This window comes from Pseudoliparis swirei, chromosome 10 (assembly GCF_029220125.1).
Source record: "Pseudoliparis swirei isolate HS2019 ecotype Mariana Trench chromosome 10, NWPU_hadal_v1, whole genome shotgun sequence".
Classification (NCBI taxonomy): domain Eukaryota; kingdom Metazoa; phylum Chordata; class Actinopteri; order Perciformes; family Liparidae; genus Pseudoliparis; species Pseudoliparis swirei.
In genome coordinates this window covers 15,656,027-15,677,472 of record NC_079397.1, presented here as the reverse complement: position 1 = coordinate 15,677,472, position 21,446 = coordinate 15,656,027, and the positions used below count along the sequence as shown (strand labels likewise).

Sequence of the window (21,446 nt, the reverse complement as noted above, 5' to 3'; positions counted from 1 at the left end):
AGTTATTTGAATTATGGGTGATTTATTTAATTTAATAACGTCTGTTGTCCTCTGTGTTGTAACTCTGTAATGCTGTTCATCATGGATCCTCCTCTGTGGCTCTGTGTGGTGGAGATGCATCACGGTGTTCTTCTAAATTAAACTGTTCCTGAACTCTGAAAGCAGAGTTCAGCTCATCTTGACCTCGCCTCAACAGCGCGAAGAGGGACAATAACAGATCTTATCATTCTCTCGTCGTCTTGTATTTTGGCTTTCTCTCTATCTCTCTCTCTCACCTCTCTGAAGGTTTCTTCCCTTGTGAATCTGACATGAGGTCCTATAGGACAGAAATGTCGGATGTGCAGGTTGTAAAGCCCTCTGAGACAAATATTTCTGATTCTAAACTCTGCCGTACATCACATTTTTACTTTAGTTGATATTAGGCACTGGTTCCAGAAAATGAGGCAAATGAGCCAAACAAAGTTGGCTTTTTCCATTAAGGGTTCATTTTCACCCAAATCATGATACTTTTAAAACCCAAAGTCAAAGTCAGCTGTATTGTCACTTCTTCCATTTGTGAATACAGAAAATCTGAAAGTAAGTTTCTCTGTTGTCCAACATAAAGTGACTTGTAGTATTGATAATAATTATAGTAATAAAGTAATAAAGTGCAAAACAGCTATTTGGACAACATAAATTAAGAACTATACAAAAATATGAATGCATTAAAGTGTATCATAGGAGTCTAAAGAGGAGGAGTGGGGATTATTCCCGGTTTGATTATGAACTATGCCATGGCCCTGTTGAGACTCCGCCCACTCCTCCTCTCTACCTCCATCTGCCTGATGGATCATGGAGGTCTGGATCGGGTCCATGCCTACTACCAACTATTCATACACTCTGTCATACTCATTGAATGTGTTGTTACTCTGTAATGATTCCTTCTGGTCACATGACATCTATTGCATGTTACATGACATTTATCCTGGAGAGGGATCCTCCTCTGTTGCTCTCCTGAAGGTTTCTTCCCTTTTTTCCCCGTGAAAGGGTTGTTTGGGAGTTGTTCCTGATCCGATGTGAGGTCAAAGGTCAGGGATGTCTATTTGTACAGATTGTAAAGCCCTCTGAGGCAGATTTGTAATTTGTTAAAATGGGCTATACAAAATAAACTGAATTTAATTAATATACCTAAGGAGATTTCTGGGGGAAAAGGAGGCAAACTTCTCCCACGTGCCATGATCTGAGTGGGAATGTCCGTCCAACTCTTCATCTATTTCTCTGGCTGAAGTGGACCAGTACTGTGATCAAGTTCAGACTCCAGTCCGTTATAATCCAGTCCGTGTTATGGCCCCGCCCCCTCGTAATGCAGCGCTGTGATTGGACGCTGGATGCTTGTCAGGAAGAAATCTGCTGTGTTGAGGCCGACGACTCAGACACCAGCAGAGCGACACCGGAGCAGCTCCGTAGAAGGGATACATATTATAAATAGATACAAAAATATATATATATGTTTTACTGCACGCTAAGAAATAATTCGGACTAACCGAGCTTCACCGACCGAGTCCCCGTGCTCCTGGTGTCGAGGCCGCCGCGGTCCGCTGCTCCCCTCCCGACGGTGTGTCGCTCGCCTGCCGCAGGTTACAGTCATCCAGAGCCGCCGCCGCCGCCGCCGCCGTCGATGGCATCGCGGGGCGCGCGAGGAGCGCGAGGCTGCGCACCGCCCAGCTGTCGGAGGCTCTTTACGTCGCTATCCAGCCGGGGAGGGAACCTATAACGACTCAGCTGTAGCTGCTGGCGGCCGAGGCTAACAGCTGAGAAAAACAACCCCGGCGAAGCTCCAACTACACGGGACGTATAGCTCATTTTGAGCTATATGACTGACCTATAGGCGCTCCTTATTACCGGCGCACTATTTCTAGCGGCAGCACTTTAAAGCCTCTGCATCAGGTGAGTGCTCCACCAGCCAGCTTGCTCTGTTTTGATATGTAATATGGATATGTGGAGCTCGACATGTGTGTTTCACTTCTTCTAACCGTTAAGGGTCCTTATGTTTGTATTTCGACGAAGCCTCTTGTTTGCTGGACCAGAGTTCAGGCAGCGACGCGGCTCGTGCCGGTGTCACGGTTTAAAAAGCGACCGTGTTAACTGGCGACTTTGAACTGAAAGCGTCCGTTGGTATCGTAGTTACAAGAGAGCTGTTGAAAATAGGAAGAGAACGCGTATAGCTGCCCTCGTGAATGCCGCATTGTTAAATGTATAGCATACGGTATATTATTATGTATGTGAGAGGGTTTGACACGGTTTAACACCATTAGCAACCAAGCGGCATTCACGAGGACGGCTAACTTCTATTCGAAAGGCCGTCGTAACTACGGCAACAACGGACGCGTTCGGTTCAAAGTCGCCAGTTAACACGGTCGCTTCTTAAACCGTAACACCGGCTCTCCATCATCCAAACATAGACCTGGCGAAGCGGTCCTTGAACCCCCCGCGGGTTAACGCGCAGTTCTAATCCTGGTTTAGAAGCTGTCGCTCTCCGACTCGTCATCTTCCAGACATTTCTTTTATTTTTAGTATGCTAATTCGTGTCCCCCTCTGGTGTTGCGCGTGCTGCTCCTTGAGCGCGCGCGGGCGGGCGCGCCAGCTGCCACATGCGTAACACCGGAGCGAGCATGAAGGCAACAGTTGCGGTGAAGGCGGAACCGTGAGGCGGCAGACCGAAGTCATTCAGACCTCCCCATTGTTGCTTCTCCTTTTAGCATGGAAGAACATAGCACTTCAAGTTAAATACACGTACACCCAAAGTAAAGCTGTATAAACAACTATTAATAACGTTACTGTCAATAGTTATTGTATGTTGTGGTGGAAAGGAAAGCAAAATAAAATAGTAACATACAATAACTATTGACGGTAACGTTATTAATAGTTGTGTTTTTTTTTTCCATGGACAATTCCAGAATGAGAATCACCTAATATTGTCTAATCAGAGTAAAACCGACCATTGCTTTTTGTTTTTGTAGAAAAAAACCCGGTTTTGCATCTCCAATGAACAGCCGGTATACAGAACGTCTTCTTCTTCTTATTCAATTCAGTTTATTTTATATAGCTCACTTTACGAATTTTCCCCAGAGGGCTTTATAATCTATAGACATACGACATCCCTGTACAGGACCTCACATCGGATCAGGAGAAACAACAACAATATTTTAAAAAACTTTCACGGGGAAAAAGGAAAGAAACAACTCTTTTAATAAAGGAAGTTTCATCTGTGGGACGGCGCATGTTGTCATTCTGTCCACTGGCTCCATTGCAGTGAGGAGGAAACATGGCTAAGCCCCTAAAGGAGTGTTAATGGAAATCACAACACTTCCAGGATGAAGTGTGGTTTTCACTGGGCAGTGGCGATGTGTGTGTGTGTGTGTGTGTGTGTGTCCTGGCTGGGTTGAACTAAAGACACAGTTGTTCCTGACCCGGAGTGGACTGGCCTCAAGTCACACTCGAGCATTACAAACTTCATCAAACGGCAGCAACTAATGGGGATTCACCAGTCATGAGTTATTCAATTAAGCCCTAAACATGTCATGATTAATTTTCTCTCGAATAACTCCTCAAATAATGAACTCATCATCTTTCATTGGACAACCGTTTGACAACCCATGTGGAATCTGTAAATTATTTAACTGTAACATGAGCCTGTCAATGGAAGCGTAACGAGAATATCTGGTGTGATCTCTGATGTTCTCGACTGTATTGAGGCATAATTAAATATCTTACTTCGCCATGAAAAACGTATAAAGCCATCTATTGCTGCTGTCAGATGGAATATATCACATTTTTACCTTAAGCTCCCATCGTTTTACAACATTTCGAGCAACGCATGGAAGAAACCGAACTCTGACCCACTGCTTGATACGGTCTTCGTATGCTTGTATTGAGAGCACCTCACCGTTGGATACAGACACTTGCACCTATGGGTCAATGAGAAGACGATCAATATCTCCGCATCAGTATCATGTCCGTCTGTTCCGTAATGAGCGTGGAAGCCGACTCTTAGGGGGATGTACGGCATTAAACAGCCACGTTCAGTTGATGCCCTCCTCGCCGTGTAATCACTGGAGATATAATGGAAGTCGATGCCTCCGATGCAGATACGGGTCACGCTCCGATAAAACCTAATGAGGGATGAAGCTGATGGAGCGTTTGACCTCTACGGACAGCCTGGCCAGATCCACCATGTTTGATGTAGGCACTGGCTTTTCTTCAACTGTATCTTTGGACTTCTCTAAACTTTGAGGCGGTCATCTCGTAACTCGGGCCAATCGGCTCGAGTTTCCGCTCTCGTAGCTGGAAGCGGAAGTCTTTCAGACGTAACGGTGACTTCATCGGTGAAAGTGACCGCGCTGAGTGAGCCTACGGGTGATGTCATGTATAAATATATATATTATATTAATGTCATGAACCCAAACACGAGGGCGTCAGTGTGTGGGACGTCCTCAACAAGTATGAAGCAGAACTAGTGGTGAGTTATTCCGTGGTGGATGAAGGAGATGATGACGGTCTCTACGGAGACGAGACACGGAGATAAGCCCCGCCCCTCGCGGAGCATCTCGACGCTTACGGCGAGAACACGGCGAACGGTCGAGCGAGTAAAGTCACGCGTTTTGGGCGACGCGAAAAATCGCTTCGCTTTTGGTGTGAACGCACCTTAACCCTCCTGTTACCTTTAGGGTCAATTTGACCCCATTCAATGTTTAATGTCGGTGTTCTTTGGGGTCAATTTGACCCCAGGCTGTTTTTCACTGTGTCAAACATATAAGAAATATCAACTTTTTTATATATTTAAAGGGCTATTTAGGTAGTCAACAAACAAACATAAAGTACCTCACACTTAAACTTGGGAAACAATATTAATTCTAATAATTCTCTGGAGGTTTTAATTGCTGGGGTCAAATTGACCCCGAGGGTAAAATATGTGAGTAAATGTAAAGGTAACAGGAGGGTTAAGAGTTTCCTCCTCAACTACAACTGTGACCACCGAGCCACGGCAATGTCAGCAAATATCTTGCTCATCTTAAAGACAAATATCACAATTATGATAATCATTCCAGATGCAAGGCTGAAAGTCATATACTGTAAGCTCATTTTTGCTTTCCACACACTTACACGAATCGTATGGAAGGATGGATGTACTTGTACAACTCTCACATGTTAATACGTCTGTTCTCATCTGTAATGTTTCCTTCTCTCCGTAGTTCCTCCTGTGAAGGAGGACAACATTTATAGTGTTATATTGTGTTTAAACATTCTCTCTGAAGGTCAGTAGAAGCTATTAAGGCGCGTCTAGCTAAAACTAATACAGAGTAATACCACAGTCCTGCAGTAAATAATTCACGCATGAAGGTTATAACGCTGAGTTGTTATTTAAAAGAGTTGTGGATTCAACTTCATGGTCATTTGGGAGACTTTAGTTTGCGTTGCTGTTGAGCTGCATTGTTACCGCGATCTTCATTAAAACAATAACTTAATACAGAAAGGAGTTTGTTCTCTTTAATAGATGACAAATTCATACTGCAGTTAAATGAACACCTCTGATGGAGTTAAAACGAGAGGTGTAACCTTATTTACCGTTATAATCTCATTACAGGATGTTGTTTAGGACTACATTAGTTCTCCTTAAAATTCAATTGATGCATCTAGTTTCTGCAACTGGGGCAACCTTTGAGTAAATGGCTAATAAAATGAAACCTATAACCACAAAGAGACCTGACCTTTGACCTTTGACCTCACATCGGATCAGGAACAACTCCCAAACAACCCTTCAGGGGAAAAAAGGGAAGATATATATATTTAGTGTTTTTATATTTAGTTTAATTTGTCATTAGTATTGTGTATTGTGTATGCATATATGTTGTATATATACATATATATTTTATTTTATATTTTGCTTTGTATGCTTCTATATCTTTCATCCCTGTTTTTTATATATATATATATATTTTTTATTCTTGTGTGTTTGGTTTATTGGTGCTGCTACTGCTACGACAAATTTCCCCTTGGGGATTAATAAAGATAGATAGATAGATAGATAGATATATACTTTATTAATCCCCAAGGGGAAATTTGTCGAGCCAGTAGCAACACACAAGAATAAAAAAACACAAAATATAAGAAGGGTTAGGGTGATCTGGCAAGAGGTGAACTGTTGTAGAGCCTCATAGCCGTCGGCAGGAATGTTCTCCTGTATCTGTCCTTGTGGCAGCGGAGCGTGAGGAGACGTCTGGAGAAAGTACTCCTCTGTCCCTGTAGGAGGTGGTGGAGAGGGTGGTCCGGGTGGTCCGGGTTGTCCAATATGGACACCAGTTTCTTCAACGTCCTCCTCTCCACCACCTGTTCCAGGTGCTCCAGCTGGCAGCCGATAATGGAGCCAGCCTTCCTAACCAGTTTGTTGAGACGGCTGGTGTCACCGGCTCGATGCTGCTCCCCAGCAGACAATGGCAAAGTGCAGCACACTGGCCACAACCGACTGGTAGAATAACTCCAGCATCTTGCTGCACACGTTGAAGGATCGAAGCTTTCTCAGGAAAAAGAGTCGACTCATCCCCTTCTTGTACACAGCGTTGATGTTGGCCTTCCAGTTCAGTCGGCTGTCGATGGAGACGCCCAGGTACTTGTACTCCTCCACCATGTCCACGTCCACTCCCAGGACACTCAGAGGTGTAGGAGCTGTCGCCTTCCTCCTGAAGTCCACCACCATCTCTCTGGTCTTGGCCACGTTCAGCCGCAGGTGGTTCTCATCGCCCACTTTACAGACTCACTCACCAGTCGCCTGTACTCCTCCTCCCGTCCATCCCTAATACACCCGACCACTGCAGAATCATCAGAGTACTTCTGCAGATGGCATGACTCCGTGTTGTACTGGAAGTCACTGGTGTACAGGGTGAAGAGGAAGGAGACAGAACAGTTCCTGTGGGGCTCCAACATCACTGACCACCGTTCCAGACAGCACACGTAAAGGAAAAACAAACTGTGGTCTGCCTGTGAGGTAGTCAGTGATCCAGGAGATGGTGGACGCGTCCACACCGCCACCGCAGCTTCTCACTCAGCAGCAGTGGCTGGATGGTGTTAAATGCACTGGAGAAGTCAAAGAAAGTGACTCTCACAGAGACACCGGTTCCATCCAGGTGCGACTGAGCTCGTTGCAGCAGGTAGATGATGGCGTCGTCCACTCCCACATGAGGCTGGTAAGCAAATTGCAGAGGGTCCAACGACGATTTCACCTGCGGCGGAGGTGGGCCAAGACCAGCCTCTCCAGCACCTTCATCACATGGGAGGTGAGGCGACGGTCGGTGGTCGTTAGGCCAGATGGTGCTGACTTCTTTGGGACAGGGACCAGGCACGACGTCTTCCACAGCACGGGACTTCCCCAGCCTCAGGCTGAGGTTGAAGAGGCGCTGCAGGACACCAGACAGCTGGGTGGCGCAGGTCTTTAGGACCCTGGGGCTGATGCCATCAGGACCTTCAGCTCTGCGCTGGTGTAGTTTCTCCAGCTGTCTTCTCACCTGGTCAGTCGTCACAGAGAGAGGGGAGGTGGAGGAGCCCATTGTTATTGAGGGCTCGGTGGATGTGCAGCTCAGCAGGGGACAGAGGGAGAGGTGTTTGGGAGGTGTGATGTGGAGGAGACAGAGAGGGCTGTGAACTGAACCTATTGAAAAACAGCTCAGCTCGTTGGCCCTCTGCAGGGAGCCCCCTGGCTGTCTCCCTCCCACCTTGAAGCCAGTTATCTGCTTCATGCCGGTCCACACCTCCCTTGTGTTGTTCAGCTGGAGTTTGGCCTCCAGCTTCCTCCTGTGAGTCCTTGCCTCCCTGAGCTTCACCTTTAGGTTGCGCTGGGCTTTCTCAGCTCATCCTGTCTCCAGACCTGAAAGCAGCTTTCTTCATGTTAAGAAGCGCCTTCAGGTCCCTGGTGATCCAGGGCTTGTTGTTGGGGAAGCAGCGCACAGTCCGTGATGGGATGGTGGTGTGTTCACAGAACTTGATGTATTCCGTGATGCAGTCGGTCATACTGTTGATGTCCTCCCCGTGCGGTCCACACGACACATCCCAGTCCGTTGTCTCGAAGCAGTCCTGTAGGCGTCGTTAGCCTCCAGAGACCACCTCCTCACAGTCCTGGTGGTCACCGCAGCCTCTTCACCAGAGGAACATACCTGGGTGTCAGCGGACCAGGTCATGATCAGACCTGCCGAGGGGGAAGGGCAGTGGCGCTGTATGCGTCCTTAGTATTAGCATACAGCAAGTCCAGAGTTTTATTGTTCCTTGTTGGGCAGTCTATGTATTGATGGAAGGTTGGCAGAGCTTTTTCCAATGTGGTGTGGTTAAAGTCACCAGTGATAGCCATGAATGCTCCAGGCTGATGATTCAGCAGAGCAGACACAGTGGAGTGGATGGTGTCCACAGCTTCCTCAGCGTCAGCTGATGGCGGCACGCACGACAACCAAAATGGCGGACGTGAACTCTCGGCAAATAATGCGGGCGCATCCCCACGGCCAACAGTTCAATGTTCGGGCTGAAGCGCTCCTTCACGCACACATGGTCCGGGTGGCACCACCGTTCATTCACATAAACAGCGATCCGCCCCCTCTTCTTACCGCTCTGTGTAGCGTCTCTGTCAGCCGAACAGTCCTGAAGCCGGGCAAAGGCGCTGTGATCCGGATAGTCCGCGGTAGCCACGTCTCAGTGAAGCACAAGAGGCGGCTCTCACGGAAGATCCTCTCAGACATTACCAGCGGCCGAGCTCATCCGTCTTATTCGCCAAAGACCTCACGTTCCCGTTATGATCGACGGTACCGAGGGTTTGTATCTCCTCGTTTTAGCCCTCCGCTTGACACCCGATCTGCAACATGAGCCCTTCTCCGTAGCTCCAGCGGGATCACAGGTCTTTCTCCAGGCAGAAGCTTCGGCCTGCACAGCGCGATCAGCTGAGCACGCAGTGACGACGGTCCCCGTCATTGTTTTGCTGTGGCTCTCCGATACTCACGACAAAGTGAACAAAAGCCACAGTAGAAGTTACGAAAAAAGTAGTTATGGTCCAGTGTCCGACCGTAACTAAGACAAACGTGAAAGAAAAGAAAAAGAAAAAGAGAGGAAAAGTGCAAAAAAAGACAATAAAATAAAAGCAAAACGCCACTACTGAAACAAGCAGCCGTTGGCACAGCGCCATTTTACATTACATAAAGTATATATCTATCTATCTATCTAAGAAACCTTCAGGAGAGCACAGAGGAGGATCCCTCTCCAGGATGGACAGATGCAATATATGTCATGTGTACAGAAGGACACAATAGAGTTAAAACACATTCAATGAATATGACAATTAGCATTCTTTATATAATAAAAAAAGCATAATCGATACAGCCTTCGAGAGCGCTGAAAACACACTTTCCCCCAAACTGGAATAATGATAACTGACTCTGTGCTCCAGTCATAAACAGCCCACATGTGAAACCCAGGAGCCCCTCTTCGTTGTGGAGGACGTTGACTTCACTGGTGTCGCACGTCTCGCTGCTTTGACCTCCTTTGACCTCCTTTTCCCGGCTCCTATCCTCTACAGTCGAGTCAGGAACATGGCACCAGTTCGGGCTGGCGAAAGCATATGGCCTGTTCTCCTGTATTTCTCTAAGGACGATGATGCAGCAAAAAGAAGAAGAAGCGAGGCTGATGATTCAGCAGGCCACATCAGAAGGCTCCTCTGCTAATTTGAAGTTGAATCCCCAACAGCCCCACTGGAAGTCATTAGTTCTTCTCACACAGCTGTTCACCAGCAGTGCCACTGCTCCCTTCTGCCAAATACCGTGCAATCAGTGTCCACTCGCTCCTATTACGTCTTAATAAAGCCATTACGGACCATTTACTTAATGGACACCTATGTGAGTAAGACGGTATTCATTATTTCATCTTTGACAAGTGCTTTCAGCTCCATTTAATTTCAACTCAAAGCAAACATTAGCGGCGAGAATCTTTCGATTCAGATTGTTGGTTTTGATGGTTGAATTCAGAAGCCCAAACTAATTTTACATTTCAGTGGAGCCTGAAAATAGCCCCCTGTTTTCCTCCATAAAATCAAGAATGAAACATGTTTCCAAACCAAACGGGAAAAGACAGAGGGTGAGGGTTAGTTTTTAGTTCTCCCGCCTCGCCTCTGTGCCACACAGTTGGGATCTAAAAAGCCGTACGAGTGCAGCGCTTTGGAAATGAAACGTCAGAATCAGAATCAGGTTTTATTGGCCAAGTAAGTTTGCACAAACAAGGAATTTGGCTTGGTAAAGTGACTCTCAGTGTGCTTACACAAAATATACATTACAACACAATACAATACAGAACAAAAACAAAATAGTGCAGTACAAAACAAACAGTGCAAAACAATGCAACGGTCTAAGAAGTTTAAGAAAGTGACTTAAGAAAGTATATACACTACCGTTCAAAAGTTTGGGGTCATCCAGACAATTTCGTGTCTTCCATGAAAACTCACTTTTATTTATCAAATGAATTGAAAATTGAATAGAAAATGTAGTCAAGACATTGACAAGGTTAGAAATAATGATTAATATTTGAAGTATTAATTTTGTTCTTCAAACTTCAAGCTCAAAGGAAGGCCAGTTGTATAGCTTATATCACCAGCATAACTGTTTTCAGCTGTGCTAACATAATTGCATGGGTTTTCTAATCAGACATTAGTCTTCTAAGGCGATGATCAAACACAATGTACCATTAGAACACTGGAGCGATAGTTGATGGAAATGGGCCTCTATACACCTCTGGAGATATTTCATTAGAAACCAGACGTTTCCACCTAGAATAGTCATTTACCACATTAACAATGTATAGTGTGTATTTTTGATTAATGTTATCTTTATTGAAAAAACAGTGCTTTTCTTTGAAAAATAAAGACATTTCTAAGTGATCCCAAACTTTTGAACGGTAGTGTACAAGGCGGAATGGCTATATACAGTAGCTGTGAAACAGTAGTGCAAGAAGAAGTGGAGAGTTCGAGAAGTGCAGGGATAAATATATATATGCTACAGTGGGTTATTATTTAGTAGTGAGACGGCGAGGGGGAAGAAACTGTTTGTGTGTCTGGAGGTTTTGGCGAACATCTGTAGCATCTACCAGAGGGGAGGAGTTTAAATAGTTTGTGTGAGGGGTCTGCAGTGATTTTTCAACATACGGCGGCCTTGCAAAAATCAACAGATTGTGAATAATACCGGATGAGAGCGCCGATGATCAGTCATCCGCCTTGACTCGGTGGTTTGTCCCTCGCGACACGTTGCAGTCTCCTGTGTAATCGCCTCTCTTTAGATGCTCAGCGAGCAGGGAGACAAAGTTAATGAATGTCATGTTAGCTTTCAGTAAACAAATGGACGCATTAAGTCGACTCCCATGTGCTTTAGTGTCGCCTGCTGGATTTAACTGATGAAGACCGACATTTTAAGAGCAATGAGTGGTAATGAATGTGATTAAAAGCAGTGTAGTTTGAATGCAAATGTGTGTGAAGTGAGGCCTGCAAGGCACCCAGACACACCTGGGCCCCGAGAGAAAGTGTACCCAAACGGGGGATAAACAAATGAGATCATTTTTAAAATTTGGATATCAGGGTAATGGGGAGCTGCACCGCAGTCGGCCAGGCTCAGCCTGAACACTGGCCACGGTTCACATGCCCATGGTGCTCAGCGGGAGATAATTACATCTGACATGCACGTTGGCGTTATTTTGAATATGGCTGGTGGCTATTATAACTCAGTACCAGCTGAGGGTCAACTCATTTCCCTCTTGCATAAAAAAACAAAGAAAGAAGAAGTCTCAGGGTCGTCCTTCAATCGGAGGATCGGCAGTTCGATCCCCTGCTTGCTAGTCCGTGTTGATTTAACTCCAAATTGCTCCCGCAGCAATCAATCAATCAAACTTTTATTTCAGAATCAAGGTCCAGATAGTACAAAACATTAAATACATACAAAACTAGAAGGCGCACTCGGTAGAGCGCATACCTTCGCATATCACAAGATTGGGCGTTGAATTATGAGCATGTTGGCATTAGTTGCATGCCAATTGGATAGAAATTGACCGCGCTATGGTAAAAAGAAGATGTTGACCGTGTCATGACCTTGACCTTTGACCCGATCAATCCCACAATCTAATCAAAGGGTCCCCGGATAATAACCAATCATCCCACCAAATTTCATGCGATTCGGTTTAATACTTTTTGAGTTATGCGAGTAACACGCATACAAATAAATAAATAAATACACGGCGATCAAAACATAATCTTCTGCATTTTCAATGCGACGGTAAAGAGCGTTGAAGATTAGAAAGGTGCTCTACAAGTACACGGTGTTTACCGCAATAAGAAGCTTGTTTAGACTGCCGGTTCCAGGGTACAGAAGGTGCTTTGCTTGGCCTTGATTGCCGACATGCATTTGAACAATAGGACGCTTCTAGGGCTGCAACGAACAATTATTTTAATAATCGATTAATCTGTCGATATTTTTTCTATTAATTGAAGAATCGGATAAAAAACAACACATTAATTCCAACTAGGGCTGTCAGCGTTAACGCGTTAATCTATGCGATTAATTTGGCCGCGTTAACGCACTAAAATATTTTAACGCAATTAACGCAAGTTGTTTTTTTTTTTTTTTTTTTTTTTACCGCGGCAGTACGGTTTGACACTGTTTCCGTTTTTAAAACAATCATTTCTCCGCGAAAATAAGGAGCAGAAATCAGTTTAAAGTCGGGTTTCCTCCTGCTCCTCCTTCCTCCCGTCTCCCAGAGGAACAAAGGGGCGACGTGTCGGGTGACGCGGCGCGGAAAGAACGCGACACACGAAACCTTCAACGTGATTGGTCAATCCGTTTGTCTGTCAACATTTCGGGGGAAAAAAAACCAATGAACACTCAGTAAATCACAAAGGACCTCCCACCTCACAGGTTAGGCTCATTTAGCAGCCTGTCAGTCAGAGAACCAGAGAACACGGCGCGAGGACAATGAGGCTCATTTCAGAGCTGAGATTGTTCTGGAATGTTTGATGTATAACACGTGGGTATGTGTCACATGCAAAAGACTTTAAACGGTGAATTTAATTTATTTTGTAAAATGTATAAAATGCCCCCAGCCTCCAGAGGGTTAATGTGACATATTTGAATGTCAGTCAGTTACCAAGGCCACTGGTTCTGCTGCTGTTCAATGTTAAAGATGACAGGACCAATGGGGTCTCAATATACTTCTTTTTTGTTACTAATCTGATGTTTCACTGAAGAAACAATTTATCATCCACGATATTAAATACCTCGCTGGCACTTTATATGTAGGAGCCTCTTTGAAAACACAGCTCTGTGTGAAGTTTTGTCTTTAAAGAAGGAAACACTTTTAACCCTTGTGTTGCCTTGGTCATTTTGACCCGATTAAATATTTAACCGTCCTGTTACCTTTATATTTACTAACATATTTTACCCTTTGGGTTCAATTTGACGCCAGCAATTAAAACCTCCAGAAAATTATTAGAATTAATATTGTTTTCCAAGTTTAAGTGTGAGGCACTTTATGTTTGTTTGTTGACTACCGAAAGAACACCGACATTAAACATTGAATGGGGTCAAATTAACCCGAAGGCGGCAGGAGGGTGTAATATTGATTCGGGTCAAAATGACCCGAAGGCAACACAAGGGTTAAACGGTGAATTTAATTTATTTTGTAAAATGTATAAAATGAGCCCAGCCTCCAGAGGGTTAACGTGACATATTTGAATGTCAGTCAGTTATCAAGGCCACTGGTTCTGCTGTGTTCAATGTTAAAGATGACAGGACCAATGGGGTCTCAATATACTTTTTTTTTTTACTAATCTGATGTTTCACTGAAGAAACAATTTATCATCCACGATATTAAATACCTTGCTGGCACTGTATATGTAGGAGCCTCTTTGAAACACAGCTCTGTGTGAAGTTTTGTCTTTAAAAAGAATGAACTTTTAACTTTTAACTTTTAATTGCGATTAATCGCAATTAATCGCGATTAATTAATCGCAATTTCAAAATGTGCGATTAATTAGTTAAATTTTTAATCGATTGATAAATAGGATTTAAACCAAATTAGTGCCGCGCCTGAAATGCTAATTGACTGCTCCAGTCTCTGTAACAGGATGTCATGGTCAATGGTGTCGAATGCAGCACTAAGGTCTAACAAGACCAGTACAGAGATGAGTCCTTTATCTGCTGCCATTAAGAGGTCATTTGTAATTTCACCAGTGCCGCCTCGGTGCTGTGGTGTTTTCTAAATCCTGATTGAAATTTGTCAAATGAACTATTATGATGTAGAAAGTCACACAACTGATTTGCACCACTTTCTCAAGGATCTTGGAGAGAAGGGAGGTTAGAGATCGGTCTGTAGTTAGCCAACACCTCTGGATCCAGAGTGGGCTTCTTCAGGAGAGGTTTAATAACAGCCACTTTGAAGGAGTGTGGTACGTGGCCTGTTAGCAGAGACACATTGATAATATCTAATAGAGAGCCGCCAATTAAAGGCAAACGCCTTTAAGCAGCCTCACGGGATGGGGTCCAAGAGACAGGTAGATTTGTTCAAGTAGAAACCGTTGAAGATAATTGGTCACGGTTGATGGGAGAAAAGCCTCCAAATATACACCAGGGCATACAGCGGTTTCCAAGGCCATTCCACTTGAGGACAGATTGGCACAGGTTATGGGCAAGAGAATATTAATCTTGTCCCTAATAGTTAAAATCTTTTCATTAAAGAAGTTCATAAAGTCATTACCACTAAGGTTTATAGGAATGCTCGGCTCCACAGAGCTGTGACTCTCTGTCAGCCTGGCTACAGTGCTGAAGAGAAACCTGGGGTTGTTTTTATTTTTTTCTATTACTGATGAGTAATAGGCTGCTCTGGCATTACGGAGGGCCTTCTTATATGTTTTAAGACTATCTCGCCAAACTAAGCGGGATTCTTCGAGATTAGTTGAACGCCATATGCGTTCAAGCTTTCGTGACGCTTGCTTCAGTTTGCGGGTCTGAGGGTTATACCAGGGAGCAAACCTCCTCTTCCTCACTGTCTTCTTCTTCAGAGGGGCTATCGAGTCCAGTGTCATTCTCAGAGAGCCTATGGCACTGTCAACAAGATGATCAATCTGGGACGGACTAAAGTTAGACCAGGAGTCCTCTGTTATATTGAGACGTGGTATCGAATCAAAAACAGAAGGAATCGCTTTAAATTTAGCTACAGCACTGTCAGTTAGACATCTGGTGTAGAAACTTTTGACTAACGGAGTACACTCCGGTAGTATAAATTCAAAAGTTATGAGGTTGTGGTCTGACAGAAGAGGATTCTGTGGGAAAGACGCTCAAATGCTCAATGTCAACACCATAAGTAAGAACAAGATCAAGCTGTGGCCAAAGCTGTGAGTGGGTTTCTGTACTCTCTGACAGAAGCCAATCGAGTCCAACAAGGAGATGAATGCAGCACTAAGGCAATCATTATCAACATCCACATGGATATTAAAATCTCCAACAATAATAACTTTATCGGTTTTAAGAACCAAACTTGATATAAATTCTGAGAATTCAGATATAAACTCTGAATATGGACCTGGTGGCGGTACAGAATCACAAATCGAATTGGCTGTAGTGTTTTCCAGGTTGGATGTGAAAGACTAAGAACAAGGCTTTCAAATGAGGTGTAGTGTAATTTTGGTTGAGGATTAATTAATAGGCTCGATTCAAAGATGGCTGCTACTCCACCTCCTCGACCGGTGCCTCGAGGAATGTGAGTATTAATATGACTTGGAGGAGTCGATTCATTCAGGCAGACATATTCTTCATGGCTCAGCCAGGTTTCAGTTAGGCAACATAAATCAATGTGATTATCTGATATTAAATCATTTAGCAACACAGCTTTAGATGACAGAGATCGAATATTTAGGAGACCACATTTAATAGTCCTGTTTTGTTGCACTGCTGAAATAATGGTGTTAACTTGTATAAGGTTATTGTGTACGACTCTCTTCTGCTTACTTGATTTATTTAATTGAAGTGGCCGTGGGACAGACACAGTCTCTACTCTAAAGTCATGGGTGGGTAACTGCTCGAATGGAAGAGCAGAGAAGGGTGTTAAACAACAACTCTGCTCGGTTCCTGATCTGAACCCTGGGTTGTCATAGATTAAGTCCGTGATCAACTTGGTCATATTCGCAGAAATGAGGCGCTCCGTCCAACGTGGGATGGATGCCGTCTCTCCTCATCAGATCAGGTTTTCCCCAGAAAGTCTTCCAGTTGTCTACGTAGCCCACATTATTCGCTGGGCACCACGACAGCTAGCGGTTGAAAGACGACATTCGCTATACAATTAGCTGTCTGCAAATTTGGAGAGGGCCAGAGAAAATTACGGTGTCCGACAACGCCTTGGCATAAACACACCGATTCCACATTAATTTTAGTGAGTTCCAGCGGCGGCTCGGGCGTCATTACCACCGCGTATTACAATCTGACTGTATCTCCGCTTATCCTTAGCCAGCAGTTTCAAACAAGACTCCACGCCGCCCGCCTGGCCCCGGGAGGCACACGGTGGTCCGCGCTCGCTATTTTCACGCCCTGACTATAGAGCTCCCGACAACCAGAGTGTGTCCCTCAGCGGGTGTGTCGCTGAGCAGGAAAACTGGTTCGAAACGTGAAGTGGTTGGTGCACAGCGGGCTTCTGTGTAGACTTACTACTCCTGCGAACAGTTACCCACGATCCCGGCTGATCGGGCACCACCGGAGAACAGCTAACAGCTGACTGTAGCTCCGCCCCGGCTACGGGAGAGGCTAACTAGCATAGCTGTCTGAGCTTCGATAGCGCGGAGCCGTGCATCTAACCCACTTAGACCTGCCTCCAACCTAGCAAATAAACTACACTGGCAGGAGGGATTGTAATGAACTGTAAACTCATAGCACATACTCATGTTCTACTTTATTTCCTTTCTATACAAGCCCTACCAAAAAAAGTAGAGTATTAAAGGCATTATAAAGAAAATAATAATAAAAATAATAATTTATTGTCGGCTAATTGATTTGGGTGCCAAAATCTATTCAAATTAGATTTTTAGAAATACAAATTGTCCTTCTTTGTTAAATCCTCAGCAATGTTAATAGTGCTTCTGTCTGTGATAGTCATATCTGGAAAGCTCTGGTTATGTGCGTGCTTATATTTCCGAAAAGTTTGAGGTGCGCCGCGATTCGGTCCCCCTGGGGGATCCTTCAACCACGGACACGGCGAAGGTACCCGCTAGGACCTGCCATGGAGGGAGGGGACGTTCGAGGTTACTGCAGCCGTGAAACAAAAAGGAGGTGTCGGGTCCGAACCTTGGCAGGTGTGTTCAATCTGATCAGGTTTTAAAGATAGTTACGGCCCACTGTTCAGGTCTCAGTTTTAAGGCCACCGAGAACTTTAACGCTGGTGTCAAGGAAGACCGGGTTATGACCCTGAAGTCTTCAGTTTGTGTCTTAGGTCTGATGTCTGTGGTTAAAATGATTGTTTTTTTTGCATCAAGCATGACAAGAAGAGGCCCTTTGTGTCAACAAAATAAATGGCTTCTATTTCTCAAAGGTCATGTCGTGCCGCGAGCTTCACAAACACGAATCCCCTTCAACCCCATCGTATCGGTTTGAATGCAGAAGTCTCCGAAGGCAGAGATCTCCAAACTCTAAAAGCACTGCAATACAATGAACCACGCTTGTGATGTTATTTAGTCTTGAGACACTCTGAGGTGTTGACTCAGCTGTGATATTTCTGATAGTGTGGTACATTGTGTTGTTGTACAGGGATTTCTTTGTCTTGCACTTTCATTTGTCCACCCTGTTTGCCGAGAGTAAAGAAGAACAGAGGAAAAGGGAAGAGGGTCGTGGTCATTAATGTTTGAACTGAACAAAGGTTGTTGGCCTGGTCTTTGTGTTTTTGTTTTTAACATTTGAACCAAACCCCAAAGCTCTAGCGTACCTCCAGGGACCAGAGGAACCAGCCTTCCATCAAACACTTCCTGTTTACCAGAGGATGCAGGGAAGAGGCTTTACAAACAGACAGGGTGGTTATTGGCATCGAACCATGTCGTCAGACAAAGATCAGGGCTGGAGGGCGAATGTGAAGACTATATGAACACACATGGCAATTTCATTGTGAGATAGAGCAGCGCATTTGTTGGAGGAGAAAGTTCCTACACAGGATAACGAGTATCTCATTGCTGTGGATTACAGTCTTTCTTAAAGGGATGTTAAACCGGTCGAGTCTGTTTGCCACTTTTGTCTCATCACATTTTAAAAAGGTGCTTAATATGAATACACATGAGCTAGCCAGTAGGGGGCGCACACTAGGGATGGATATCGTTCGGGTTTTTTTCCGATACCGGTGCTAAACCGGTATTTTTAAAACGATACCGGTGCCTAAACGGTGCCTGAACTGATACTTAAATAAAAAGAAGCACAAAACGACGATTGACAATGAGGACATTAAAAACCTCTTTGGCCATATTCTCGGTCTCATGGCCGCACTGACAAAAAAAACGGATATCAGACTGTCACGCGATGGAAGTGTTGGACTTTTCCTGTTTGACAACAACAAAGGGCTTCACCAGAGAGCGACGAGGAAGGGAAATAATCTCCATAAAGACAAATGTTTTTCCGCAGAATGGGTTGTTTTCCCTCTGCTTAGCCTCCAGCTGTGAGTTGGCCGTGATTAATGGCTTCACAGGTCTGTGTCCCTCCCAGCTTTATCGGTGGTTTATCTTGGAGCTAAAATGCGAAACGCGTAGCGGGAAGATCAATGGAGCCCGACGGTGGACTCGGAGAACGGCCCGTCACGGCTGTGATTGAGGTTTACACACCAGACGGCAATTAAAGAGAGACGTTCTCTGAGATGTAAGCTGGCGTCGAGGATACACCTGAGTTCAAATTGGTTCCCAGCTATTTCTTTTTGAGTGCGTTCCTGGGCCGATGGATTGGTCTCCTTGGTGACAGAAGCGTGACATATCCCAAATTGAATCTTGCGAGGTGAAGCAGAACACTCACCAGGGTTCTCCTCTTCGAAGAGAAGGAGGTCACACCTTCTGCAACGCGCACCTTTTCACGGCTCGAAACGCGAATGTGTGTCGACACATATTTAGAAAAGAGAACGTGGTTTCGGCTGAATCCATCGCTCGGCTGCTCACACAGCTGCGTGTTCTGCTGTTGGCTGCAGGAACCAACGGAAAAGTCTTCTTGCAACTTACTCCAACGCCCCACAACAGGAAAACCCAATGGATATACTTTACTTCTCAAACTGAAGCGCTGGATGGATCTCAACCCACTGACTGAACCAACGTCAAACTTGTGTGTGTGTGTGTGTGTGTGTGTTTACTTTGGACCGACCTCCCGGAGTGGATAAGGCTCGCAGAATCAGTAACTTCTTTTAAATCACTTCTTAAAACCCATTGTTATAGAACAGCTTTTAAGTGATCTAGTCTTTTTACGCAGAACTTTGGTTCCCCTAATTTAGTTTGTCTGTTTTTAATTTATTTGGTTTTTAATTTATTTATTTTTTATTTTTCATTTTAATATATACTTTTAAATGTAATATTGGTTTCTTGCTATTCCACTTGTTTTGCTTTGACGCTCTGTGGAGCACTTTGTAAACATTGTTTTTAAAGGCGCTATATAAATAAAGTTATTATTTAGGTTAGCACATACTGTAGAAAGATGGCATTTGAATTGGACGCAATATAACGACTAAACTAAACATAGTTTGGGCAAATTGTTTTTGGCAACGGGTTTGATGGTTCTGTATCTTGACCCGTCGGCCTTGTTGCTCATGGTCTATCTCAGCCATTACCTTGGCACCTCCCACATTCATCTTCTTGCCAAGTGTCCTTGAGCGAGACACTGAACCCTATGTTGCTCCCCAGGCGCTGATCTTTTATTAGATGCTGATATTGAGTTAAATATGCCATTGAGAGATCGCCGTGTATGCATTCTAGGTGCCGCTACCTATAATGCTGCATTGTTAACAATCGATCTGTTGAAATCTTCAATGTAATTTATTGTTCATGTCGGTCTCTTCTTGCCTGTGGCGGTCCTGCTTATTTATGTAGTGGATCCAACCGCCGAGCAACATATGGACCCACTCACTTCATCATAATGATGAGCTTCACCAGCTCTAAGATTATTATACATAAATAAAACTCCCCGAGACACCCGGAACGTTTTGAGAATGCATATATTTCAAGAAGAATTCAATAATGTTTTTCTTTAATCGGTTGAATCGTGTATGTGTATGCAAATCGCCACGCAAAGTGTTCGGATAATGTTTGATTGTTCAAATCTCTGTTTATTTTTTACATTTTGGACGAGTACATTTGGCTCAGCGACTCGCCCGAGTGACAAAGTCGATCTGCTGAAGGCTTTCCTGAGTTTCTAAAGCTCCAATGACACACTGAAGAGCCTCCTCTGCACGATGCTGCACTGGTACCTCCCGACGACAACGGAATACCAATGAGCGTGAGGCGACTGAGGCTCAGTGGGGAGCGGGCCGTCCCTCAATCGGAGGATCCCCTGCTCCACACGTCGACCTGTCCTTGGGCGAGACACTCGACTCTGAATAGTGGCGACAGTGGACGAATGTGTGTGAACGTTAGTTACACCTGATGGGCAGGTGGCTCCTCCCATCGGTGTATGAATGGGTGAATGATGTCATGTCGTGTTAAAGAGCTTTGAGTGATAGGAAGACTAAAAATAGCGCTGTACGAGTCCAGGTCTATTTACTGCGAAGGTAACGTGAAGAAATGGAAGGGACAATCGATACTTGTTCTCCTTTGCGTGGGCAAAGCCGAGAACACTGTCCTCTCGTCAGGATAAAGTGGATGCTGTTGACCTTTTGCTCTCTTGATTATTATATGGAGAATCTCCCTGTCTGCTGGCTCCATACGACAGAGACCTCCTCATCGTCACATTCATGGCACACAATTCTTATCACTTCATGTTGTCTAAATGGATGGAAAGATGGGTTTGTTCTTTCTACCGGTCTTTCTTAGTCAACCTTCTGAAGCCCACCGGCAGCTATTCAACTAAATTTTATTTTTTTCAATCACTTTTACTCCACCAGAGGAGTGTGTTGGAGGCAGTGAAGATGAGCCGTCGACTGCTGCCACTGCCATGTTTGCTGGAAGTACTTTGCTGTTTTCCGAGAAGATTACTTTCCTGGTAAGACGAGCTAAAACAATCCCGTCTCATTCTGACAGCTTGAACACGATCAGCGAACCCATCCTCAAAACTGCACAGGATGTCATCGACATGACGGGTTATCACAGCTACTATCCCATGCTTACCTGGGTGGTTTTGGGGAGACCGGTAGCTGTATTAACCAAACCAGTCTGCATGGATTGAGCAATGAGAGATGAACTGACCATTTTACAT

General features: G+C 44.7%; 1 protein-coding gene across 1 annotated transcript in view; it reads left to right on the top strand.

Moving 5' to 3' along the window:
• Positions 1-341: 341 nt before the first annotated feature.
• large1 (LARGE xylosyl- and glucuronyltransferase 1) overlaps positions 342-21,446 on the top strand; it is an 82,713-nt gene continuing 61,608 nt past the window's right edge. Inside the window, exon 1 of the mRNA XM_056424539.1 lies at positions 342-1,926. The gene's annotated coding sequence lies outside the window, so the exon portion shown is untranslated. The remainder of the gene's footprint in view (positions 1,927-21,446) is intronic.